The sequence below is a fragment of the Pantherophis guttatus genome, chromosome 7 (genome assembly GCF_059756535.1).
Source record: "Pantherophis guttatus breed Tessera chromosome 7, ASM5975653v1, whole genome shotgun sequence".
Lineage (NCBI taxonomy): Eukaryota > Metazoa > Chordata > Lepidosauria > Squamata > Colubridae > Pantherophis > Pantherophis guttatus.
Genome location: NC_142069.1, coordinates 77,149,868 through 77,177,209, shown reverse-complemented (window position 1 = coordinate 77,177,209; position 27,342 = coordinate 77,149,868). Strand labels below are relative to the sequence as shown.

General features: G+C 41.8%; 1 long non-coding RNA gene across 1 annotated transcript; it reads right to left on the bottom strand.

The window, feature by feature from the left end:
* Positions 1 to 267: 267 nt before the first annotated feature.
* On the bottom strand, positions 268 to 27,342 carry LOC117679828 (uncharacterized). Its single transcript, XR_015728815.1, has 2 exons — positions 27,095 to 27,342; positions 268 to 583 (listed from the first exon to the last, which is right to left on the bottom strand). It is a non-coding gene; the product is annotated as an uncharacterized LOC117679828 (long non-coding RNA).

The window sequence follows — 27,342 nt, the reverse complement described above, 5'->3', positions numbered from 1 at the left end:
CTCTGGGACTTGCCATAAATATGGGAGCGTTTGGGGGAAAGTTGGAGCAATAAAGGGGTGGTTTGAAGTATCAGCTGACTGTGTTGCCTCCGTGCCTTGCCCCAGGTCATTACACATCCTGTAATGTAATTTATATGGCTTCCCATGTTAGTATGTATTTATTTAAGAAATTGATATGACACAGGAACACTGAAAGCTTTCATCTGAGGTGTTGGAGGAGGTCTGGAACTACCACAGCACATGTAAACAAATAAATAAAAGGAATGCTATTATTGTTGTTTTTACTTTCTGTTTAAGAGTGTCTCAGATGGTAAAGCTTTGACAAAGATAGCTCTTTTGGTAACAAATCTCCAAATAGATGGTAGTCTCAAGTTTAAATATTAATCCTTAAACACTATGGTGAAAAACTAGATAAGCGGAAAACAGGCAAGGTGAAGGGAGACTTCCAGGTTGATTAGTCAGAGGCAGTTGCTTCAGGACAATTTCTTTTTTCTTTCTTTCTTTCTTTTTTTTTTGCAGAGTAGAGTCTCCTTTCAATACAGATTTGAAGAATCGGCAATGAGTTTTGTTCCAATTGCTGCAGCTGAAATAAGAACACGAGGGTGAGGATAACGATGATGAGATAGCGGTGGAAGAATATGTTCTCACGATTAAAATCCTCTTAAGGTTACATTACTGGTTTTGCAATTATGGTCATCAATCTGTGCAAACATGGTAGGCAGTACGTTTGAATGAATGAGGGATCCCGTTGTGCGCTTGGGCAGGATTACATCATTTGAAAAGACTTTGGTTGGCTTGCTGTCAGGGTTCTGATGGATGCCCTAATTAAATCATGAGCCGCTGTGGGTAACCCTGGGAGACAGCCTTGAGAAAGATATGTCTGGAATGTGCTCCTGTCTTTGGCTGCCATGTTGCTTCGTCTGTTTCCCATCCCCCTTCCCTCTGGCAACTCGAGAGCAGGCCAGGAATGCTTTGTGTGTTGACATTCAGTCAGTTTGGGAGAATTAGAGAAAAGAAGAGGGTTTCACTGGAAGCCACCCTCTCTCTAAATTCAGGGATTGTTAATACATTATGACATGCAGTGCTTGTAAAAAACAAACATTTCCCCCAAGTTCTAATCTTCCCAACTTTAATAGCCAAATTGGGAAAGAAAGTGCCAAACAGTGCAAAAACATTGTTTTTAAACAGGAAGTAGACCAGCATACTGTACATAGAACACAATCTTATTCTTAGCCATTCTTTTTATGCACTGGTCATATTAATTCAGTGTAATGTTTAATGTGACCTGAGTCTGAATAATCAGACTTTCCCAATATGGTGGTCATCAGAAGGGTTTGGGCTACCAGGATTGCTTGCCATTGTCTACTCTGACCCACAAAATGTCTTGCAGACATTCTTCATCACCAGTTAACGACCCCATAATCCCTTATGGGATGGAGTCTGGGCAACTGAATGGAGCTAGCAGAGCGTTTTAATGGCCGGATGCCCTTCCTGTCACCAATACGGAGCTTTGTTCAGCAGATACATTCCCATTGTGCCCAGAGAGAGAAATTTCTACCTCCATCTAGGATCAAACTCACAGCCTCCTGATTGAGAGGCGAGAGCTCCACCTCTAGGCCACCACACCACTCAAAACGTCTTGCAGACATTGAGCTGGGGAAAATCATTTAAATTTCTCCCAAATCTGACACCACATTTTCTGACCAACGTTCACTTGTTAACATGAATTCAATCTCCCCATCTTCTGGATCAGCCAGTCTGAAGGCAGTCCCAGTGGTTAAGTAAGACAGCATTTATTAGATATTACAGAGTTCCAGAATTGTAGATCTGTAGGGTTGGAAAGGATCATATGGATTAGCTAGTCCAATTCTCTACAATGTGCCAGTCAAGCCATCCATGACAAGCAGCTGCCCAACCTTTTCATAAAACCTCTAGAGATGGAAAACCCAGAACCTCCCTAGCCAGAATGTCCCATTGTTGTAGACATCCTACTATCAGGAACAGTGGTGGGTTCTTCCCGGTTCCGCCCGGTTCCGCCGAGCCGGTAGCGGTGACGATATGATGTCACCAAACCAGTTCTGCCCCCCCGCCCTCCCCGCCCCCCCACGTTATTCTTACCTTTTATTTGGCCCCACCCCCCAATCTATTGCTGCCTCCTGAGTCCCAGCTGATCGGCTAGAAGGAAAAAAAAACACTGTTTAAACTCTTGCCACGGGGCTTCAAAGGGCCGCCCTACAGCTGATCAGTGTTAAAAGGCAGTGTGGTGGTAGACCGGTGCCTCCAAAAACAAATCAGTAGACCGATGCCTGCAAAAATAAATGGGTAGACCAGTACAGCTCTGCAAGCAGTTAAAAGCCTGGTAGACCAGTACCTCTGCTAAATCCTAAAGAATTGTCACATGACCATCAAGCCACGCCCACAAAATAAGCCACGCTCACAGAACCGGTAGTAAAAATTTTTAGAACCCACCCCTGATCAGGAAGGTTTTCCTGGCATTTAATATAAGATCTAAACCAATATCAAAGCAGATCCCTTTTCTTCTTCTGCAGATAAAAATAACGGCCCTGCATTTCTCCCTTTTGGTAGTACACACTGCTTGCTGTTATCTTCTTTTTTTTACAGCCATAATAGAATTTTTCTTTTCCTCATTCTCAGCATGAGGCTTTTAAAATGCACCAATACTCTCTGGCTTTTGCAGCAATCCACCAGAGAGCTATTTTCCCCTCCAATTTCTTTCTATGAGCCTTGACAGATTTCATTTACAAAAGTAGATGGTATTTTAAACATTACCTGTCTGGCTCTTCTCACACCATCCAGACCTCAGGAGTAGGTTTCAGTAATTCCATTCCATTGACTGGCAGCGAGAGCCTTGCAAACTTCAAGGCACCACATGTTGTTTTCTAGCAAAAACTTGTTTATCACAGAAACATCCAAAGAGGCCATCTGGAGACAACTAACCTTATAAACCAAATTGGTTTATATTCCAACCTGAGTCAGCTACTGGAAATGGAGTGTCTTGCATTTTGGAGAGGGGTGGGGGTGGGGGGAAAGCAACTTGAATTTTAGGCAGTGGATAGTAACTTTGCGAAGCCATGTCGAGTGAAATCTATCCAGATGAGTCCTTTGTGCTGGGGACACATGCTTGAAGAATTCAAGTTTTTCTGGATTTCCAAAATGGACTGAGTCCATAGCTTCTGTTTGCAAATTAATCAGGTGTTTGCAATAGCATTATGCTTCGGCTTTCTCATGTACTGTATTTTTCAGAGTATAAGATGCAGCTTAGTTTTTGGGGAGGAAAATAGGGGGAAAAATCTGCCTACCAGGTATTCATCTGGCTAGCGTCCTTAGTCTGGTCAGCTTTATCCCCTGCTTGGGGATAAAAAACAGCTTCTAAGGCACAGCGGAGAGGAAGCAGCAATGAGAAAAGCAGGCAAAGCACGGGGAGATTGCTTCACTCGGCTAGCGCCTAGTTAGGGCTGAAAAAGAGCTTCTAAAGATCAGCTGAGAGTCGGAGCAAAGCATGGAGATCGTTTCACTCGCTAGCGCCTCATTAAAGCACAGTGGAGAGTCGAGGGAGCAGGCAAAACTGGGAAGATCGCTTCACTCGCTAGCGCCTCGTTAAAGCACAGCGGAGAGTCAGGGGAGCAGGCAAAACTGGGAAGATCGCTTCACTCGCTAGCGCCTCGTTAAAGCACAGCGGAGAGTCAGGGGAGCAGGCAAAACTGGGAAGATCGCTTCACTCGCTAGCGCCTCGTTAAAGCACAGTGGAGAGTCGGGGGAGCAGGCAAAACTGGGAAGATCGCTTCACTCGCTAGCGCCTCGTTAAAGCACAGCGGAGAGTCGGGGGAGCAGGCAAAACTGGGAAGATCGCTTCACTCGCTAGCGCCTCGTTAAAGCACAGCGGAGAGTTGGGGGAGCAGGCAAAGCTGGGAAGATCGCTTCACTCGCTAGCGCCTCGTTAGCACCTCGTTAGGGCTGAAAAAAAGCTTAGAAAAAGCTACATTCAGAGTATAAGACACACCCAAATTTTCAGCCTCTTCTTTGGGGGGGGGGGGGAAAGGTGTGTCTTATACTCCGGAGAATATGGTAATTGAACTTTCTGATGCTCTTCTTGGCTTAGAAAAACCCAATCAATTTGGGCTTTACAATGCATATTTTATGATAAAATTCACTTCAGGAAGCTTGCTACAAGTACATTTATAAAAGTACATCTGGAGAAGAAGAAGAAGAAAAAATCAGCAATGCATATTTAAACAGAATTTTTTTCATTGATTTTTCTTGAAGATAGAGGAAAAAGGCAACGGAATGTAATGAATGAAGGAGCGCAGAAGAAATTGGCACAGGCTGTTAAAAAAAAAGCTGATGTATCTATCCCCCGTAAAGGACAGGCCTGGAATTCAATCAGTCTCTGTTTTCTATATCTCCCATCTGTTTCCATGCAAATCGTTGCTTTAAAAATACCCACAGTATTCTCCTTTAAATATTCAGTTTTAAAAATATACCTTTTGAAGGTGAGTTGTTTCTCAGTTTCTCTCTCTCTTTTCTTTAAAGTTCAAGATAAAGAAATGGATGGAAAATGCTTATGAATCAAAGTGACACAAAACTCAGCCAGAAATGTCTTTGAATCAGAAATTATGGAGATTTTAACCCAAGGATGTGCCAATGGATGAACGTCCCACACGACTGATTGGAGAATTCTGAGATTTGAAGTCCACGCGTCTTAAATTTGCCAAGTTTAAGACACACCAGTGCCTTAATGCATCTATCCATCCTCATTTCTTTTCTCCTTTAAGAGTGGCTGTAACTTTAATTCTCAATTCTGTTCATTACAGCTTCATTCATGGGCATGTACGTACAAAAGCACATTCTCTTTCTTAGGAATCAGGGAAAAGGAAATTAAATTAAAAAAAACAAGGCACAAAGTTTCCTCTTCCCAGCAACATCTTTCAAAACCCCCAAATGGAACCCCACCAAAAGAGTAGCCTTCATTTTTTTTAAAAAAAATATATGTTTACTTATTCATTAAAAAACAAACAAATCACAACTTGTTATTTTTGCTCAGTCAACTCCCAAGGTGGAAGTAATAAGAAATATTAGACAAGCATAAAGCAGGTTTACCCCCTTAACATTTTGAGATCAGCCACAGTCAGTTGGGTGCTACTACTTGAATGGCTGTGTTCTGGCCGAGTTGAAAGAAATGCTGGTGGTACAGAGATATGCCCCAAGTAAACTTCACTTGACATAAAAGATTAAGTCCCATGGAATCAATTTTAATTCCTGGTGGATTCATAGATACATCTGTGGGGTCTTCTTGGCAGCAGGATGTAACTTTGAGGGAGGGGATTTTACTTTTGATCTTCCAGGCTAGACTACAGCCCTGGAAATAAGGGGGACCATAAACCCAAAATAACGAATGGTGGAGCTCTCACTTCACAATCAGGAGGCTGTGAGTTCAATCCTAGGTATTTCTCTCTCTGGGCACAATGACTATATATCTGCTGAACAAAACTCCGTATTGGTGACAGAAAGGGCCAGTAAACTGGCCAGTAAACACTCAGCTCCATTCAGTTGCCCAGACTCCATCCTGCATGGGATTTATGGGGTCATTAAAGGAAAGAAGATAAACTCAAAACTAGTTTTGCACTGTTTCAGCTCACAATCAGGGGTGGGCTTCAAAAATTTTAGCAAGGGATTCTCTGCCTGGTTGCTGGGTGGGCGTGGCCATGGCCTAATCGACCTCCTGCACCACAGCAGGGGATCGTTTTTGCCCTCCCCAGGCTCTGGAGGTTTTCCTTGAGCTTCCGGGAGGGTGGAAACGGCCTCCCCAGGCTTTGGAGGCCTGTTACCGGCCTTCCTGAACTTCCGGTAGGCCCGTTTTTTGCCCTCCCCGAGCCTCCATGCGCACCCTGCACTTACCTGCATCCCAAAAGGGCCGCGTGGGGATTCCTGCAAGGGGTGGCGCAGGGTGGGCAGGGCCAGGAGTGGGATTTGGGGGTTCTCCGAACTGCACAGAACCTTAGCTAGAGGTTCTCCTGAACCCCTGCAAACCCCCAGCAGCCCGCTGGGGGTTTGCAGGGGTCTGCTCACAATGCTGAAGATAAAAGCTGTTGTTGAGCGGAGCTCTACTTTCTGAGATAAAGAGCATGAAGGACATGCTTCTGAGATTCAGGAGGGAGGAATTTGAGTTGGTGGCCATAACCATACAATCAAACGCCTGTTCTTTTTTTATGTGCATCAATGCCCTTCTTTGGGGATAATCCCTACTGTGATTAATTCTGCAAAACTGCATCCTGGGACAGTTTGCACTTCTCTGAAAAGGTCTTGCAAGGGATCCTCTCAAAATGGTTACTGCATTTCCATGTTTAATGTGACATCAGTGGAAAATTATTAATGACATGACTACAGAATGATCGTGTGAAGTATATTTAATTAAAATTACATTTACATGTAAATTAAATCAAATTAAATTCCTCTAATCCCTTTACAAGCAAGTCAATTTTATAATAGCTAATAACAGAATCGTATAACAAAAAAACACACGTGGAGGTCGGAAAGAATTCCTTAAAATTTACCTACTTTAAAGCATCTGCATGAGGTACAGTCCTCCCATTATGGTAACTTCCAAAGTTGCAGTTGAATTGAAATTTTTTTTATGGATGGTAGGGAGAAATCATAAAATATATGAATAGCAATCCTATTAACAATTAACTTTTTCATTGCAATGAAGCTAAATGATTTTTGAATAATTCCACCCACTTATTTTATAGCTCTCCCACCTCATTATTAAATGCTTGCAAACACTACTCAAAATAATACACCCTGCTTATAACTAAAGGAGGTTTGCTGGGTACTTACCTAGTCAGGCTACAGGAGCAAGATATGACCTGAATTCCTTGGAAGAGAAATAGAGACGTCTTCCTCATTTTCATTGTTTGAGGAACATGAGTTCTGAGGTGTTTATTATTCATTGGCTGAAGAGGGCAATGTCCGCCATTACTCAGACAAGGATTGCCTGCAGAATTCTCGGAATTTAAGTCCACATATATTAAAGTGCTGAGGTTGAGAAACGCTGGCCAAGAAAACCACTCCCAGATATGGTGGCAATCTGGTCCCTCTAGACACCAGTTTCTTATACAGGAAGAAGATTCTCTACAATTACTTAGTTACTTTATTGGAGGCTGGGATGACTTCCACAAAATAGATCTTCTTACTGAAGTGCACAGCAATCAACATGCATTAATGTGCGGGCAGTGGTGAAATGTAAAATTTGTTACTACCGGTTCTGTGGGCATGGCTTGGTGGTGGTGGGTAATGTGACTGGGTGGGCGTGGCCAACTTTTTTTTTTTTACTTTTAAAAGCATTTTAAAAGGCCGAAGAGGTTGTAAAAAAATGCTTTTAAAAGCCTCTGACAATCAGGCAACTCAGCTGGGATCATCAGAGGCTTTTAAAAGCATTTTTTCTACAACCTCTTCGGCCGAAGACAATCCCAGCTAAACTGCGCGATCATCAGAGCCTTTTTGTTTTACTTTTGAAAGCAATTTTTCGGCCAAAGAGATTGTAGAAAAAATGCTTTTAAAAGTTAAAAAAAAAAGCCTCTGATCACGTGACTCAGCTGGGCATAGGGGTGGGGGGCAGGGATTTTTGCTACCGGTTCTCTGAACCACCCGCCACCATCGCTACTGGATCAGGTCATCCGGTCCGAACCGGTAGCCTTTCACCCCTGTGTGTGCCCACATATATACACATCTTGAATCTTACTTCTTCCTTCCATCTTTCTGATACGGTAGATATCCATTCTCTTCAAATCCATGGCATGTAGCCACAGCTTTGTGATGCCCGCTTAGAATCTTTCCTCACCTGTCAAGAGCATCTACGGTAGAAGTAAGCAAAATTGTTTTAGGTGGGCATTAGATACATTAGCAAAATTTTAAGAGTAATAAACCCAACAAAATGGCTGCCACCGGAAACACAAATTGAAAAGATGAGATTGCTCCCATTGTAAAACAAAAAAGGAGACCATTAGATAAAAAGAGAGCTCTGAGGGAATGTTATTGATGAAGAGATCGCAGGAAGGCTGTTAGAAAGAAAAATTAGAAAATCTCCTTCCTCAATGTGTTAGGAGGCTATGTGGGTGTATATGAACATCGATTAGTTGCTGTGATTCTTGCACTACTAGCCTTATTAAAGAGAATTCTGCGAGAAAGGTGTTTATCTTTGCTTTGTGGGCTGGGGCAGATGAGCACAGATTGAACAGAGCTTCAGCCCCTGGGCCTGTTTATTTTCTACAAATGCCAAGAGAGGCCCAGAGGCATTCTGGAAATAAAGATGAAGGTACTCTTGTACCTTACTTTGCAGTGTGTCAATTCCCATTTACTATGATTTGGTTTTTAAGGGTGAGAGATGGAGCCTGCTGGAAACCATGAGAAACAGTTATTGTTTCACCACATTATCTACTCCTGTTCCACAGAGAATATCTGTGGTTGTGTTCTATTAAAGATTTTACAATACATGGAATACATGAAAAAAATAATACAATTGTGCTGTCCCGCCCACTCGAACACACATGCAACAGTGGGTTAGTGGGTTTATTAATATTCCCCAGTGAATTCCCTTCACTAAAAACCCAGAACTGTCCCAATTAAGTCCAGCCAAAAGCAGGCCAATGCTAGTCCATAGAGCAATGGCCTGTGAGTCCACAGGGCACTTGAAAATTTGGCAAACAAGATAAATCCACTGGGCAAAATTAAATCCACAATACAAGAGGATGCATGAGGCAAGACAAGTCCAGAGTTCACACGGCACAATCCAATCACAACAACCAGGAAACACACAGCAAAGAAATGTACACATTGTTCCCAGCATTATCTCCATCTAAATTGCCAGCTTCCAGTGCAGCCCATCAAGAGGGACAAGGTTGCCTCCTCATGAATCATCAGGCTGATCTTCGCTGGTTCTGCCTTTTCTCTGCCCTACATGTTCTTGGATCAGGTTCAGAAGGCAGTTCCTTCTCCTCATCACTAACCGGCTGCATTTCCTCACTTGAAGCCTCAGGGCTGTCCTGCTGCAGCTGTGCTTCAGCCAAATCATTTTCAGCTGGCTGCTTGGAGCCAGGGACTGGTTCATCCTCCTCTGAACTGACATCTGGAGAGACATCTGGGGAAGCATCTGGAGGAGGAGTCAAATGGGTGGTAATTTCCTGGTGGGGTGCTCTTGGATTGCCAGTCTTTCTGACACATCATTAGTGTGCTTAAGAGGAAGGAGAATACATCTAAAATACAACGTTTGCTATGAAGCTCTGCTATTAAAATAATTGGACATCTTTTAAAAGCCTGAAACACACTTTGCTTGCAATATGCATTATATCCACTTTGTTTCCATAGTGATTCTCTTCTCTGTGATTGGGGGAAGAGAACCTCACAAATAATGTGGCTAAGTAATCAGGTGGGGGTATTTAATTTTTTTAAGTGCTATACTTCTACTCTTGCAGAACAGGGTGAAATGGCATGAACAAATGAGTAGTTTAACTTACCACAATAATCCATATCTTAGAATTACATCTCATAATAAAGGAATTTTCTCTGAAGAACGATCTCCTTTAGACCGAAGAGCTGTTCACGCACCAAGTTCTAATAAATTAGAGGTGCTTCTGGACAAGAGAATATTTATTTGGCCCAGAGCCTTGGAGCATGCAAATCGACAAAACAGGGTCTCTATGTACTTTTTCACATGACCTGAAATTTGCAACAGGTAAGGAAGAGTAAGTCTCTCTGACCTTCCTTATTCTCCTCTGTTTCCTTGTGTGCATGGCAGATTCTTGCTATCGCTTTTTTCTGTGAAGGCTCTCCATATTAGGCTCTATTTATAATCAAGACAATATGCTCTTGAAGTCTGCCTTAAACATAAGAAAGACAACAGGAAACAAGATAGAAGGAGTCAGTGATCTCTCTCTCTCTCTCTCCCCCTCCTCCCTCTCTTCCTCCCCCTCTCTCTCTCTCCCTACCTTTCTCTCTCTCTCCCTCCCTTTCTCTCTCTCTCCCTCCCCCCTTCTCTCTCTCTCTCCACACACATGCATGTCCACTCTCATGGACTATGAACATTAACATGCTTGTGAAGAAGGCACAGAAAAGGCTGTCTCAAAAAGATAAATCTATCTCAGCATCTACTTCTGTCCTACTATCGCAGCACCATTGAGAGTGTCCTGACATACGGCATTCTTGCATGGTATGGGAGCAGCTCTGTAGCGGACAGAAAAGCTCTACAGAGAATCATTAAAACTCCCAGAATATCATCGGGCTCCAGCTACCAGCCCTGGACGACATCTTCGCATCTCACTGTTTGAGGAAGTTGCATAACATTCTCAGAGACTCTTCCCATTCTGCTTACAATCTTTTTGGACTGTTGCCTTCTGGCAGAAGATACAGAACAATTAAAACTTGGACCACGTGTTTTCCTAATAGTTTTTATCCCAGAACTAAAGGGCCACCATCAGTGAGCTGTTGGACAGCATTACTTGATCTGTTGTATGGATGTTTGGGTGGTTCAGGGGTGGGGAATTTGTGGTGGGTGGGTGGGTGTGTTTGGGGCTTGTTATGTGTGTTGGACCTGATCTTTGGGTGTTAAGTGAATTTCGTTGTATGTACTGTGTATACACGTACAATGACAATAAAGTTATTGTTGTTGTTGTTGTTGTTGTTGTTATTATTATTATTATTATTATTATTATTAATTATTATTATTATTATTATTAATTATTATTATTATTATTATTATTAATTAATTATTATTATTATTAAATCTTTGCTGAGATTCACAGCCTTTGAGGCTGGTTAATAACTCAGCAGCTCGAGTCCTAACCAAGGACCTAGGAACTGTTAAGGTATCGTCGGAGGATGTAAGCTGTTCCGAGTAAGGTAGTTTTTTGTAGAGTCAAAATGTTCAAGTCCGGTAAATTTAGAATTTCTAAATAGTGGGGTAGCCCTTTGGGTATTGCTCCAAGGGCTCCAATTACAATCGGGACAACACACGATTTCTTTTTCCACAGTCGCTCAACTTCAATTTGCAAGTCCCGGTACTTTGTGATTTTTTCTTGCTACTTATCTTCAATCCGTGCATCACCAGGTATTGCACTGTCAATGAACCAACTTTTTTCTTTTCAACTATTGGTATGTCAGGTGTGGACCAAGTGCCTGTCAGTCTGAATCCTAAAATCCCACAAGATCTTGAGTTTCTATGATGATGATGATGATGATTATTATTATTATTATAGATTTGAGAATTGATCTTCCTAGGATTGAGAGAGATCACCCAGCTAGCTTGGTCCTAAGGTGGGACTACAATGCACAGTCTCCTGATTTCTAGCCTGCTGCTTTAACCACTACACCAAACTGGCGATCAGATATAAGGAGGATGGCATGAACAAAGACAGATGGACCTGGTGATGGAACCAAGTTTACATACATATATTGTGTGCATTTTATTTCCATGCACATTGCTTTTGGGGTTTATTTTTTTGCCAGTCGCTTTTGAGTATGCTTGAAGAAGGAATGAATGCGTGGGCAGGTAGCTGGGTTGACATGTAAACTTGCCCTATTTTGAAATTTTATTTTGGTTTTCTATTCTTTTCCCTGAACTCCCTCTATTTCAGACGTGAAATTGTTTTGACTTCTATCTCCTCAAAAGAATAAGAACAGAAAACTAAGAACAAAACTAAAAAAACTACCTTCTGGGTTTGAGTGGGCAGAAAAATATTCTAGCATAAATTGTTTTGCCATAAGAGCAAGAAGGCTGGCAACTGACTTTGTCCTAACTGATTGATTGCAGAATAGTTAAGAAAAGTTTCCGTTGGCATTGCTTCCCCTCTGCGCAAGGGTTTCCTGCTGATGGGGAAAACTGCCAAAGATATTCTTCATTTAACAGCTAAAATTGGGACTGGCAACTCGATCATTAAGTGAAGCAATCACTAACTGAAACTGTGGCTATGCTTATGTTATTCTTTCTTCTTTCTTTTATTTTACAGACTTGCAAAGTCATAAATGTGAGGGTTGGTCACAATTATTTTTTCCATCATTATTGTAACTGCAAATGGTCACTAAGTGAGGCATTTGCTAGGTAAGGGCTACTTGTACCAATGTCAAGCTAAGCCCAAGTATGATGAAGAGCAATTCATACAGCATTCAGTTCTTTATTTGCGTACACACAATAAACCGAGTCTTATCAGACTAAACTTTACTACTCTCACCCTAAGGGATATAACTGAAAGATTACAGTAGTGGCCAAAATTGTGGAAACCTTTTGGGAAAAGTGTATTTTCTAAAACGAGCTAATAACACCACTTTTTTTTTGGAGTAGTACCATAAAATTATATATCAATGGAATGGAAAGATAATTTAATCAATAATGCAATGCAATAACTTTTATGAAGGATTTGCTATTAGAATAGCAGTTACAATATAAAGAAGAAAAGTGAAACATGTAAAAATAAAGGAGATATACAAAAATTATCACCATAGAAAAAATGAGATAGACAAAAATTATCACCATGTCAGTTAATAGTTGGGTAACCTTTAGCATGAATTACAGCCTTAAAATGTCTTCCCATGGAGTAAACCAAGTCTTTTAGTTCTGCAGTTTTTATAATATGAAACCAAGATTGAAGGATTGCTTCTATTAACTGGGTTTTATTGCTGGGTTACTTCTGACTAACAAGTTTCTTTAGCCGGCTCCATTAATTTTCAATTGGATTAAGGTCTGGGCTATTCCCAGGCCATTCCAGCAGTGGAATATGATTATCTTGAAACTCAAAAAAAAAAAAAAAAAAAAAAAAAGAAAGAAAGAAAATAGGGTTATTAGCCATCAAACCTCAAAATCTTTCCCCAAAAGGTTCCCTCAATTTTGGCCACTACTATATAGGGAGTATCTATCCTTACTCTCTCCCTCTCTTTCCTATCTAGCTCTGGACTGTGCTGCCTCTTGTCTGGTCCTGCTTCCTGGAATGTGCTCCCTCCTTCCCGGGAGATTGCCTGTTCACTGTATTCCATCAAAGCCAATCTCCCTTCTTAGTTTTGAGTGAATGGGATGGGAGTATATATATATATATCCTGGAAGCATGAAGCCGAGAACACCAGCCTGAAGATGACGAATGAGACTTCGTCGAAACGTCGCCAAGACACTTCCAATTTTACGTGGGAGAAGACCCGAATAACCAAAGACCTACATACAAACACCCGCGAAAACCTGAGAATATATATATATATATATATATATATATATATATATATATATATATATATATATATATATATATATATATTCACACACACACTCACACACACACACACTCCCTTTTTACGATGCTATAATTCCTTAATTCAGGGTAGAGTCAGGGCGACTGGATAGAGCTGAGAGTTTACTGACCAGATGCTCTTCCTGATGCCTACATGGAGTTCACAGCAAATATTTTTTCTTTTGCTCCCAAAGAGAGAAACATCTGCCGCTACCTAGGATTGAACTCTCAACCTGTAATCACACTACATCTTCCTTCATCAACGATCTCCTACTTATCATCCCATTTTCAAGGACAGTGGTATATTACTGATATCCTTTATAACTTGAAGTTGCTGTGTACATTTCTTCGATATCTGTGCCTTTTATAGAGCTGTGGGAAAAACCATTGGCTTTTGCATGAAATGTTATGCAGCTGTTTGATGTCTTTTGTGCATCTATCTGGATAAGCAAGGCTCTCTGGTTTGGCTGGGTGTAAATCTTAAGTACTAGAAAAAAATGGAACACAATAGTTTGAAAGGTAAATGACAACATGTTTTCCTTTGTCATTTTTCAGAATAAGCCACATATCCTATAGCATGCTGCATCCACTTATCTCTACAAAATGTCAGAACATCTAACATCACTGCATCGCATGTGAATAAATATAAGCAGATCTTCCAGGATAATCTTTTTGCACAGGCACTTCAAATATAAGGGCCAAGCAGAGGCTGTTTGAATAGACATGAAGATAATATCTCCTTTCTCAGAACCAAATTGGAATCTTTCATTTTACTTTGTAATAAGACTGGTACGATACATAATTTTTTTCCCTGCTCCCTCCCTTTCTCTCCTTAGTAATAGATTTCTTTCTCTGAAAACAAATGCTGGTTGGTGATAAGTTGCAAATTTTTAAAAAGCAAAATAGAAAAGTAGTCTATTACCAACAAGTCTAGCTGATTTGCCAAATTAATGTTTTAGATCACCGTGCAGCAGTAGACATAATTAAATGTCAGAGAGAGTGGGAGAGAGGACTCAATGCATGAATAAAGTATCTTTTATTTTATCATTACATTTTGATAATAAAATTTACTTGTCATCTTAATATAATAATGTAGCTAACAAGGTAATTTATTTCTAAATCTAATTGAGATGTACAGAATGAAGAAGCAAAGCCTTCTGAGATGTTGCGTTCCCTCTGTTGGAGAGAACTTATGGAAGCTGAGAAGAAATCTAAAGACAAATCCATTGAACAAAAACCTGGGAATGATATATGAGACAAGCAAAGGGCAAAAAGGAGGAAGCAGAACAGGTTTAGCAGATTAGGGTGGGTGGAATGATGGTCTGATTGGTCTTAATCAGGGGTGGAATTCAGCCGATTCAGACCAGTTCAAGGAAACCGGTAGCTCCGACGATCAGCTGAGAGCGAACCGGTTTGCTCCAACGATAAAGTGGGCACACCCGCCCACCCATTCCTGCGCTACACCAACCTATATTTCCTTTGTTTGAAGCCCAGCTGATAGGCGCGACAGAGCGGATTGCCAAGGCTCAGCTGTTTTACTCACCGGGGATGCACTAGAAGGTAAGTTTTAGAGCTGTTTTCAAACGCATTGCTCACGCACAGAGCATGTTTGGCGGAGTGCATGCTCAGCGAACCGGTTCTTACACTGGTTGAATCCCACCGCTGGTCTTAATTGCTCTAACTTATTTTTAAAAGGGTATATGGATGGCCCCTTCTTTTGAGTCTCAGATTTGGAGTTTCTCATATTCTACATAAACTTAAAATTAGAATCATTTGTGGGAACCCAAATACTAATGACAGTAGCCAGGTTGCTTCGCAAACTGCTTTTGTGTATACTGTTAGGATATAGTTTGAGCCTAACAGTTGTCCAGGCAATATAAGTGTACTGTAACTTTAATCTGAAACTGTATTATGTGGCTTTAATGCTGAGTCATGCTGTAATCACATAATTACTAGTTGTGAGAATATTTAAGCAAAGCTTCTGTAACGTGTTCAGTTGCTACTATGATCTGCTGTTGATGATGAAGCTGCTATGATCTGCTGTTGATGAGGAAGCTGCAATGCTATGCTGCCATTGTGTATGAAGCTGTGATGATAAGCTACCATTGAGAGGAGGTGCTATCTGTAATCATCGTTTGATGGATCTGCAACCATCGTGGTTTGTGAACCAGAGTGAGTTTGTTATTCTAACCAACTACTGTTTGTTGGGTAAGAAGATTCTGTAACTACTGGACTGATTTACTGGCAAAGACTTGGAATTTGTTTAAAGACTATGAGACTGTTTTTCTACTATAAAGTAAGCTTTTGATAAACCAGTTTGCATATCTCTTATTCATTGCTCTCAGCAACGTTTTCTCTGTGCAATCTACACTGCTGGTTGGTAACACAACAACAATAACCTTAACTAACTGTAGTGTAAACTTTTTCTTTGTCAGCCCAACAAAATAATTTGGTGGGGTACTTCAGGACAGAAAAGACCCAGGTATTGAAAGAACTCAGAAAGAAAAAAAAAAGAGTATATCACAACATGTTGTCTATGGAGATTCTCAGTCATCCAGGTCATAGTTGTCCCAAAGGTGCTTTTTCAAGAGGCCACTGGACTTTCTGGTTTTTCTTTGAAGATGTTTCACTTCTTATCCAAGAAGCTTGGATGAGAAGCGAAATGTCTTCAAAGAAAAACCAGAAAGTCCAGTGGCCTCTTGAAAAAGCACCTTTCAAACGATCACGACATGTTCAAGAAGACATAAGACTTGTCTGGAATGTTAAATAGATACCTCTATCCAGACTCAAAGGAGCCACAAAAGTACAGGACCCTGGAGAGGTAATTTTTTTTTATATCTACCTATAAAGCTTGGGGAGATTTTTTATTTTGAAAAAAATAAAAATAAAAATGAATGGAAAACTTATAAATCTATATGTGGACGCTTTCTATTTTCTTTATCCTATATTTTAGGCATATCCAGATCACAGCTAGTGATGTGGCCCTACAAGATTTATAAAAAAATAAAGGAAGTCAGTTAGTTATATCCATTAAATATATTATATATTTTATATGTAGCCGAAGATAATTCCTCTTCACTCAATGCAGCCCATGCAAGCCAAAAATTTGGGCACCCATGCTATATTCCATTCTATTGCTATTATTTTTACATTACTATGCTAATATACCATTACTAGTTGGACACCTGTGCTTCGCTACGTAACTATGTGATCGGGCGTGATAAATTAACATTAAAGCCTGAAACTTAATGTAGAAGGTATAACTCCGTAGCATCAGAGCATGTTAATATAAGGCAACTGGCAGTTGGAACAGAGAGGGAGGGTGAATAGAATGTCCCAGCCTGCAGGCCAGATGAGTCACATGCTGGCCATGCGTACCCCCAGTTTAACGAAGTGGTAGCATCAGAGCGTGTTAATATAAGGCAACTGGCAGTTGGGACAGAGTTCCTTTCAGGTGGGGAGGGGGATTAGAACGTCTAACTCCTTAGCAATAGAGCGTGTGAATATAATACTGTATATGAAATACTAATGATCTGATGGTCATTTCGAAAAATCCTTTCTTAGCAAGCACCTAGAAGCCAAGAGGTACCAAATTTCAAGTTTGTAGGCTTTACAGTTCTGGAGATTTCGTGATGAGTGAGTGGCATTTGGTTTATACATATATAATTACAATTTCTATGCTACTATTCTTTTGCTATTACATTTCCTCTATACCAGGGGTGTCAAACTCAAGGCCTGTGGCCCAGATCCGGCCTGTGGGTTGCTTGGATCTGGCCCATAGGGCCGCCCTGGAAACAGTGAAGGACTGGCCCACTGTGCCTCTACCAGTAAAAATGGAGCTCAGGAGCTCATTTTTGCTGACAGAGTGCTCAGGCCACCACAGGTGCCCCCGATATGAGTGATGTCGAGCTGGCCATGCCCCTCCCCCCAAGGTCAAACACAATCCTGATGCAGCCCTCAATGAAATTGAGTTTGACACCTCTGCTCTTGCTATTTACACTTTAGAGTATTATTAGCAATGGTTTTACAAATCCTGTTCTGCTTTAATTCCACCACTCCCCTCCCCCACAACCTGGAGATTTCTTCTGCTTTTTTTTTTCTTCTCTGTTATGGCCAGCAAGGAGAGTACAGAGTTCCACACTGTGAAAGTTTGCCATGCCTCTACACTTCGTTTTCCTCTGAACCATCCACTCTATTTGAAAGAAAAGCACCTTAAAAAAAAAAAAATCAGCTGCTTTTCTCTGGTAGCTGCAGAGCTTCCGAAACACAACTCCCATTTTTCTGTCTTCTCCTCCCACATCTGTTTAAAGATTGCACTTGGCAACTGTGCCATGCTGACGCAGGGGAAAAGCCTTAAATGGAGGAGGAGGAAGTGTCTTCGGCGGCGTTTCTTAGCAGCCTGTTTTTCCACATCCTAAATTTATATCTCATTGTGCTGCTTGGATGTTCAAAGCAGATGCAAACTTGGGGATTATTATACATTTCTGATACTGTAGTCCTCGCATGAAGAACATTTTTGCCTGAAAGCATTTTCTGCCACAGTGAAAAGTATGGGCCCAATAAACTATTCTTCTCATTAGAATCTGAGCCAGATATCTCAGCATGGATGTAAGAATCACTTCCCAAACTGGTAAAGACAGTAAATAGCACTAAATAGCCAACTGCAACGAAACAACTGCTTCATAAACGCCAGTAGTGAGATTCAATTTTTTTTACTACCAGTTCTGTGGGCGTGGCTTGGTGGACGTGGCAGGGGAAGGATACTGTACAATCTCCATTCCCTCTCCACTCCAGGGGAAGGTTACTGCAAAATCCCCATTTCCTCCTGATCAGCTGGGACTCGGGAGGCAGAGAATAGATGGGGACGAATTACTCAAAGTTTCCGCTACCGGTTCTCCAGAACTGGTCAGAACCTGCTGAATACCACCTCTGATAAACACATGGCACAACATAGGAGAACAAATCCATCAGATTCAGCAGTCCATCTGCATTTAAAAGACACAGGCCACTCTTTTGAAGACAACAAAGTCCATATTTTGGACAGAGAGGATCTCTGGTTTTGAAAGAGGGGTTAAAGAGGCCATCTATGTCAAACTTGAACAGCCCTCTCTCAACAGAGGGGGAGGGATACAATATCATCAGGGGTGAGTTCCACTTACCTTTACTACCGGTTCGCAATGGGAGTGGCAGTGGTGGGTTGCCCCTGGTTCACACCGGTTCTATAGAACCGGTAGTAAAACCATCGGGAGGCTCCGCTCACCGACCCCGACGTCATCAAAATGCTTCTGCACATGCGCAGAAGAGCATGCGCAGCCCTGTTGCGAACTGGTAGTAAAGGTAAGTAGAACCCACCCCTGGGGAATGCGCACAGAAGCTTCGGTGCATGCGCACTTCGTCCATGATGACATCTGGGTGAAGTGGGCGGAGCCTCCTGCCACCATTACTACCGGTTTGCAAGAACCGGACCAAACCAGGAGCAATTCCAAGAAGGCTCCACACCCATTTGCACCACTCAGGTGACCCTGATGACACAGATAAACCTCCAGGTGGCCTTAAAGACCTGTTAAAAGAATGCAAATGTCCAGCTGTCTGCAAGGAGTATAAATCCTTCCATTCCCCACCATCCAGTCAAATCTGAAGAAGCTTCCTGGATGAGAAGGAAAACATCTTCAAAGAAAAAAACCGGAAAGTCCAGTTGCCTCTTGAAAAAAAGCACCTTTGGGACAGCCAACATCAAGCTTCCCTATTATCAGTGAAGAGACCTACGGTATCTCCTCACTGCATCACGAAAGTGAAAAGGCTCTTCATTCTAATGTACATCAATAAGTCTTAGTTCTAACTTAAAAATAGTTCAGTTGTTGCAACTCCTGTAATCCCATCGCCTTCATTTCAATAAATCTCGCTAAAGAGAACTCTGTGAAAATCTTGCTTAGAATTGAATTGTGTCCAGATTTAGGCAACTGCCAGGAAACAAAAAAATTATAACGAGAGATAAAAGTAATGTCTGAGGGACAACGGCATTGCTTCTACCTGTCAGGTTTGCAGTGCAAATCATAGGTGAAAGCTTCATTTCAGCAGCAGCACTATTTCAATTAATCCTCAATTTATTTTCTTTCTTCCTAGAACGACTAACACGGCCTCACCTTTGCCTAGAAAAATCGAGTGAAACAGCCATTCTTTTTCAGGGTCTAATCTACACTGAACATAGGATCCAGGAGTTTTGAAAACCTCTTAACCTGAAGAGCAGTTTTGTGAATTCTTTAAAAAAGAATTTCCTGAACATTTGCGGAGATAGTGAGGATTTATATCTTGCATGCCATCTCGGGAAGACTGTAGCCTTGAGAAGTAGCTAAGAAATACATAAACGTAAAGTATCTGTAAATAAAATTACTTAACTTGAATGAAATTGCACAGTTACTTGAGAAGGGAGGATGTAGTCGAAGGAACCCTTGACAGGAGTGGATGTTTTGAATGATGTTCTTTGCTTTTTCATGTTGATATGGTAGGGCTTGGTATGTTGTGAAGCTTTGGGCTGAAGGTTGCATTTGCCATAGCTGCAGTGTGTCATAACATCTAACACTGCAGCATGTTCTACAGCACACATAATTATACGGCAACTGTATTTCTGTGACATAAATTAAGGCTGAGAGTGCAGGGCTGCCCATCAATTATTTTTAGTGCTCCACTGTCTCCCATGTACAATTGGTATACTATGGTGTATTATTTAGAGTGTGCACAACAGACTACCTGTAAATTCTGCATTGTTTGTTCCTTGCAGCTGCCAGATGGTGTGTATCTCTATACACAATCTCACAGTTACTGAATTTTAAACAAGCAAATATAATGTTATGCTATCTTTTCTCTTTTTTCCTTGTTCTTCCCCATTGCTCATCTGGTTTAATTTTCACTGCAATGAATAGCTTATACTCCCTCTTTGCCCCTACCTGGGGCTGCCCTTGAGAACCATTCGGAGGCTTCAGCTGGTGCAGAATGCGGCCGCGCGGGTTGTGATGGGAGGGTCCCAATACTCCCATGTTACACCTCTCCTGCGCGACTTGCATTGGTTACTGGTTGCCCTCCGGGTGAGATTCAAGGTGCTGGTGATGACCTATAAAGCCCTATATGGCTTAGGCCCAAGATATTTGTCGGACCATCTGCAGCCAGCAACAGCTTCCCATCGCCAGGTATGTTCTCACAGGGGGGCCCTTCTCTGGGTGCCGTCGGCTAGACAATGCTGGCTGGCGACCCTCAGGGGCAGAGCTTTCTCTGTGGGTGCACCCACTCTCTGGAATCAACTCCCCCTGGAGCTTCGGTTGGCTCCTGACCTTCGCACCTTCCGCCGCGAATTAAAAACATGGCTGTTTACATCGCCCAAACTGGACTGAGGGGGTTTGACTATTTTAATGGGTTTTAATATATGTTTTAAATTTATATTTATACATTTGTGTATTTTGTATGTATTTTATGTTTTATTGGGTTTGTTTTTATTGTTGTGAGCTGCCCTGAGTCTATGGAGATAGGGCGGCATACAAAACACATAAAATAAATAAATAAATAAATTTTGTATTTTATGTCCTCACTGGTTATTATGACATTCATGGTGGTAATCGTCAGCATTCAGGCTCGAATATCTCAATATTTTTTTTAGAATTCTCTACCCCAGAAGTCAAGAAGATTTTCCAAGGCACCCGAAGGCCAGACAAGGAATAATGGATGGAAACTGACCAAGGAGAGATTCAACCTAGAAATAAGGAGAATTTTTCTGACAGTGAGAACAATCCACCAATGGAACAGAAGTTGCCTTCAGAAGTTGTGGGAGCTTCATTACTGGAGGCTTTCAAGAAGAGACTGGACTGCCATCTGTCAGAAATAGTGTAGGGTTTTCTGTTTGGGGGGGGAAAGGTTAGATTAGATGACCTACAAGGTCCCTTCTAACTCTGTTAATCTGTTAAAAGAGATGACTTTTGAGATGTTGCTGGTCTACAACTCTCAGCAATTCAAACTACCAAACCAAGATACATGGGAGATGTAATTCAGCACTATCTTGTGGATCACAAGGTTGTCATTGCTTGTGCATAGTGCAGCTGATGCAAGGCCTTTCTGACCCATTTATTAATGTTCTTAATTACTAATAATAACAACAACAGAATAACAGAGTTGGAAGGGACCTTGTAGGTTATTTTGTCCAACACCCTGCTCAAACAAGAGACTCTATACCAGGGGTGTCAAACTCAATTTCATTGTGGGCCACATAAGGGTTGTGTTTGACCTTGGGGGGCTGGGGTGGGCATGGCCGGGGTGGGAATGGCCAGCTCAATGTCACTCATGTCAGGGGCACCTGTGGTGGCCCAAGTGCTCTGCCAGTAAAAATGGGCTCCCGAGCTCTGTTTTCAGCTGTGACGTCCTCCTACAACCCTCTGCCAGCAGAAACAGAGTTTGGGAGTGCCGCCCGCAGCCCTTGCAAGCTCCATTTTTGGCTGCAACGGCCTCCTGCAATCCTCTGCCAGTGAAAACAGAGCTCGGGAGGGCCACACACATCCTTCCCAATCTCTGTTTTCACTGGCAGAGGCACCATGGGCTGGTCCTTCACTGTTTTCACTCTGCGGGCCAGATCCGAACCCTGGGCCTTGAGTTTGACACCCCTGCCATTTCTGACAAATGCTGTCCATACTCTTCTTGAAACTAATTTCAGAGCTAAAATGATCAGAAGACACAAATGTCTTCCTTATAAGAAAAGGTTTGGGATTCCTTATGTTAAGAAATCATTGAAATATATAAGTATATAAGATAATGGTATATGAATTATAAGCGGGGTGGGCTTCAAAAATTTTAGCAAGCGGTTCTCTGCCCAGTTGCTGGGTGGGTATGGCCATGGTGGGCGTGGCCTAATCGTCCTCCTGCACCATGGTGTCGGCGGCGGCGGCGTTTTTGCCCTCCCCAGGCTCTGGAGACTTTCCTCGAGCTTCCAGGAGGGTGAAAATGACCTCCCCAGGCTTCGGAGGCCCTCTGGAGGCCTGTTCCTGGCCTTCCCGAACTTCAGGTAGGCCCGTTTTTTACCCTCCCCAAGCCTCCCCGCATGCCCTGCGGAGACTCCTGGGAGGGGCGGGGTGGATGGGGCCAGCCAGGAATTGGATTGGGGGGGGGGTTCTCCGAATTGCACAGAATCTTAGCTACAGGTTCTCCCGAACCCTCAGCAGTCCACCCCTGATTATAAGTATATAAAGTCATGTGCTTGACAGAGTAGCATGGAGAACACTTGCCTATAAAATCACCAAGAGTCAGACACAATTAAATTATTAAAAACAACAACAAAAATCACGGACCATGGAGAAAGTGGACAGTATTTTGTCTTTTTCATTGATCTATGAGAAGAGGGTATATATTTGACTTGAGTCAGGGTATATATTTTTTTTACTTGTTTATACCGAAGCTTTTTCCAGAACAACTAACTCCACTGAGTTTGCAAAAATTAAAATATATATAGGCAGTTCAGGATAATTGAGTAAACACTTTAAGATGATAGGTAAATCAACAATGCTACAACAATGTAACAGTTGTGGGAGAGGAAAATGTTTTCACCTCCTTTTGCTATTACCTCAGAATATCTGGTTGACTATTTTAGAGAAAAAAAATATTGGACCAGGGCTGGTCTTGGTTTCATTCAGGATGGTTAGATTTATATGCTTAAGTGCTAAGACAGTTATTTTTAAAAATAAATGTTGTATATAGTAATACTTTTTGGCATTATATACTTATGTGCCTATTTACATTAGCAAGCTGGTCAATTAAGTAGACAGTTAATTAAAACTCTATTTGAATTACACATGTGTTACAAAATGAAATGATATTTTGGCTTCTCTCTCAGATCTCTATCTACCTAAGATGCTTAGTAGCACAAATTGGATCTACTCAAATCACCATTTTTGTACTTTAAATTGGTGCTTTAATAGGTTTGAACCAGTGGTGAAATCCAATTTTTTTTACTACTGGTTCTGTGGGCATAGTGGTTTACTATTTACTAGTGGTGGACATAGCAGGGGAAGAATACTGCAAAATCTTCATTCCCTCCCCACTCCATGGGAAGGATACTGCAAAATCCCCATTCCCTCCCCACTCCTGGGGGAAGGATAGTGCAAAATCTCCATTCCCACCCCACTCTGGGGCTAGCCAGAGGTGGTATTTGCCGGTTCTCCGAACTACTCAAAATTTCTGCTACCGGTTCTCCAGAACCTGTCAGAACCTGCTGGATTTCACCCCTGGTTAGAACCTAAGCCAGATGATTACGATAGATAACTTCTTTTAATATTAAAGAACTGAATAAAATACCTAGTATAGCAGAAATAAAACTGAATATAAAATTTGATTGCATTTTTCCAAATCATATCTCCCATTTTTAAAGATTTTTATTCCACTTGTTTTAAAATATGCAGCTGAAATAAACCACCCTTCTCCTATTTTCTGCACAACAATAATCCTGTGTGTTGGGCTGAGAGAGAGTGACTGGCACAAATTCACCCAGCCAATTTTACATGCCTGAGATGGGACTTGAACTCACAGTCTCCTGTTTTCTAGACCAACACTTTAGCCACTACACCAAACTGTCTCTCTACCTTTGGCCACAGATTCCTGACACCTGGTATATATTACATACATCTCAGTTTACTTTCTGAGATGTAGATGACTCTTTGAAGTATATTTAGGCTACCCATAGAATGATGAGAAATCCCATTGCAAATAGAGGTCTCCTCTTATATTGCTAGATTGATACAAATAATAGAAGACTTACCGTATTTTTTGGCGTATAAGACGCACCTTTCCCCCCCCCTAAAAGGGGGTGAAAATTTCAGTGCGTCTTATACACCGAATGTAGCCCCACCCACCCACTGGCCCCCACCCTTTGGCCTTTGCCTCCCAGCGGTTACCTCCTTGCAGCAAGCAGCAAGAAGAAACAGCTCCTTTCAGCTTCAGCACAGCCTAATTAGCACAAGTTGATTGGATCGGCCTCCCGACTCTCAGCTGATTTGCTCTCAGCCGTTTTGCAGGGGCCTCTGCTGCTTGCTGCAAGGAGGTAAATTGCTGGAGCAGATTTTTGTTTCCTTGTGCTAATCAAGTATGCTGAAAACGAAAATGAAAGTAAAGCAGGCTGTTTGCTGTTTGCTGCAATGAGGCAAAATTGCTGGGAGGCAGAGGCAGATTTCTTTTTCTTGTTTTCCTCACCAAAAAAGGTGGGTGTGTCTTATAGTCCGGTGCATCTTATACTCCGAAAAATACAGTACTGAAGTGTATTCTTTCTGACAAAAAAAAATATGGATTTCTGCTGCCTTCTGCTCAGGATCATCAATTTGCACTAGCTTGAAAAGGGGGCATTTTCAGCCACAGAAGTATGCTGTGACGTATGCTTACATATTTAAAAACAAAATGAGCTAGGATGTGGGTGGGATACATCAAAATCCATACAATGTCCAAGTTTGGTTTGCTGCTCTGTTGTTTTTTTCCCAGCAGACTGAGAGTGAGAAAGAAACAAGATACCTTTATACTGTTTTGTCTTGTTTAGGATTGAATACTACTGCAATACTGCAGCAAAAACTGCAAACAAATGTTTATTAAAATTAAGGTTGTTTCATGTACTAGTTACATGATGGTATTTCAGTATATTGGAGTGATGACTGAATTTCAGACCATGGGGTACAAATACAAGCAATGGATGCTTGCTACAATTTTAGAAAGTCCAAGGGTTTAACTCACAATAAGCCAAGAATAAAAAGTCGACATTTTCTATATATTTTATATGTAGAAAACATTTAAAGCATTTGTTGTTAGTTGCGAAGTCATGTCCGACCCATCGCGACCCCATGGACAAAGTTGCTCCAGGCCTTCCTGTCCTCTACCATCCTCTGGAGTCCATTTAAGCTCAGGCCTACTGCTTCAGTGACTCCATCCAGCCACCTCATTCTCTGCCGTCCCCTTCTTCTTTTGCCCTCAATCTTTCCCAGCATTAGGCTCTTCTCCAGTGAATCCTCCCTTCTCATTAGGTGGCCAAAGTATTTGAATTTCCTCTTCAGGATCTGGCCTTCTAAAGAGCAGTCAGGGTTGATCTCCTCTAGGACTGACCAGTTTGATCGCCTTGCAGTCCAAGGGACTCGCAGGAGTTTTCTCCAGCACCATAGTTCAAAGGCCTCAATTCTTTGGCGCTCAGCCTTTCTTATGGTCCAACTTATACAGCCATACATTGCAACTGGGAAAACCATAGCCTTGACTATACGCACTTTTGTTGGCAGGGTATTTGAAGCATAGACTATGGAAAAATCATTCTTTTTGCCAATAAATTTTCAAAGACTATGGAATAGACTTTATTTCCCATTGAAGTGACACAGTAATGCTGCATTTTGGATTCATCTTATCCAAAGCTTCCCATTGTTGGTTCACTTTTATATTCAGAATGCTGACACTGTTCCTGATTTTCATCCTCCATGTTTCTTACCTGTTGGTCTTAGGGCTCATTAATTCATTCCACCAAGTGGAACAGTAATGAAAGAAAACGAAGTGAAATACTCTGTTGCGTTCAAATTCAGTAAAGGCGAACTTCCATCATTATTATCCACCAGAATAAGCGCCACAAACTTTGTTGAATTCCTCTGGTCACACCACCTACCTTAGGAAGTGGCACGCATTTCTGAGAGGCATACTAAAAGAAAAGATGGCGGGAACGTACTGAGGGGGATTTTATTCCCACAATCTCTACATCTTTTATATTCTTTCACTGATAATCTTACTCCCCTCCCATTTGTGTACCCAGTTCTCTGAGGTGAATGTTCAATACAAAACTTTTATTTATTTATCAGGTTTAATTCTGATAAATTTATTTCAGTCTCAAAACAAGTTGAAAGGTTGGTTATGGATATGTAGCAGTGGTGGGATTCAGCCGGTTCTGTCCGGATCGCACGAACCGGTAGCGGCGACTGCGGGATGCTCCGCTCACTCACCTGGACATAATGCGTGACTATTGCACATGTGCAGAAGGCTGTGCGCATGCGCAAAGGTGACGCATGTGCTCACATTTGCGAACCAGTAGGGAAGATAAGTGAATCCCACCTCTGATATGTAGGGAGAAGATTTGCAATGATAACCACTTGCTAAATGTTTTCCTTTATTCTTGTCCTGTATATTTTACTCAAATGAATGTCTTTCTTCCCTCCCTCCCTCCCTCCCTCAAGAAAAGTTGACCAAATGAAGCCAAACCATGCCTGGGAATATAACAGGTGAGTAACATCAAATGCAGCGTATTGATTTCTCCTGGGTGTTGATGATCTGCATCAGACAGAATGGAAACTTTCTGGCATGTTAATTAAAGGGAGCCTGGGATTATTTACAGAGCAAATGGTTGATCATTCTTTGGGAAGAAAATAATTTTGTGTCAGACCTGAATATGACATGCAACCAAGCTATTGATTAAGTGGAATAAACATTAAAAAAAAATTGAAAATCAAACAAAAGGCATGGCTCATGCTGTATAACAAAGCAGCAGGCGCCCATTTGGATGAATACAAGCATCGCTCTGCAGATATTTTTTCCCCCCAGTCCCTCAGAAAAGGGCCGATCAATTTTTTCTTCCTTAGTTACAAAAAAAAAAGACTTTCCTTAAAGTGCTGGACTTCCCCATGCCAATATACATCCCAACCTTTTTGTTAAATAAAAATAAACACCCCCCAATCCTGCACAATGCAAAAAGAAAGCTGAGCTGTAGGACATCAACGATGGAGTGATTTAATGTCATGGGCAAGAATGGCCGTTTTAAGGGCCCTACTGCTTACTTTTCGGAATTGCTCCCCTCCTCCATCGCTTTGGTGTTCAAACAGCGGCAATGGCAGCTTCGGTTCCCTGCTTGCCAGCTAAACAGGGGCAAGCAAGGCAGTGAGGAAAATCACTCCGGCCTCGAAGGCTTTCTTCAGTAGATGGCGATCTTCCCTCACAGTCTGCAGGTGAAGCAATTACGCAGCGAGGGGCTTGGGGAGACAGATCTGCAGGAGATGCTGGACCCCTGAGGAAAAACAGAAACAAG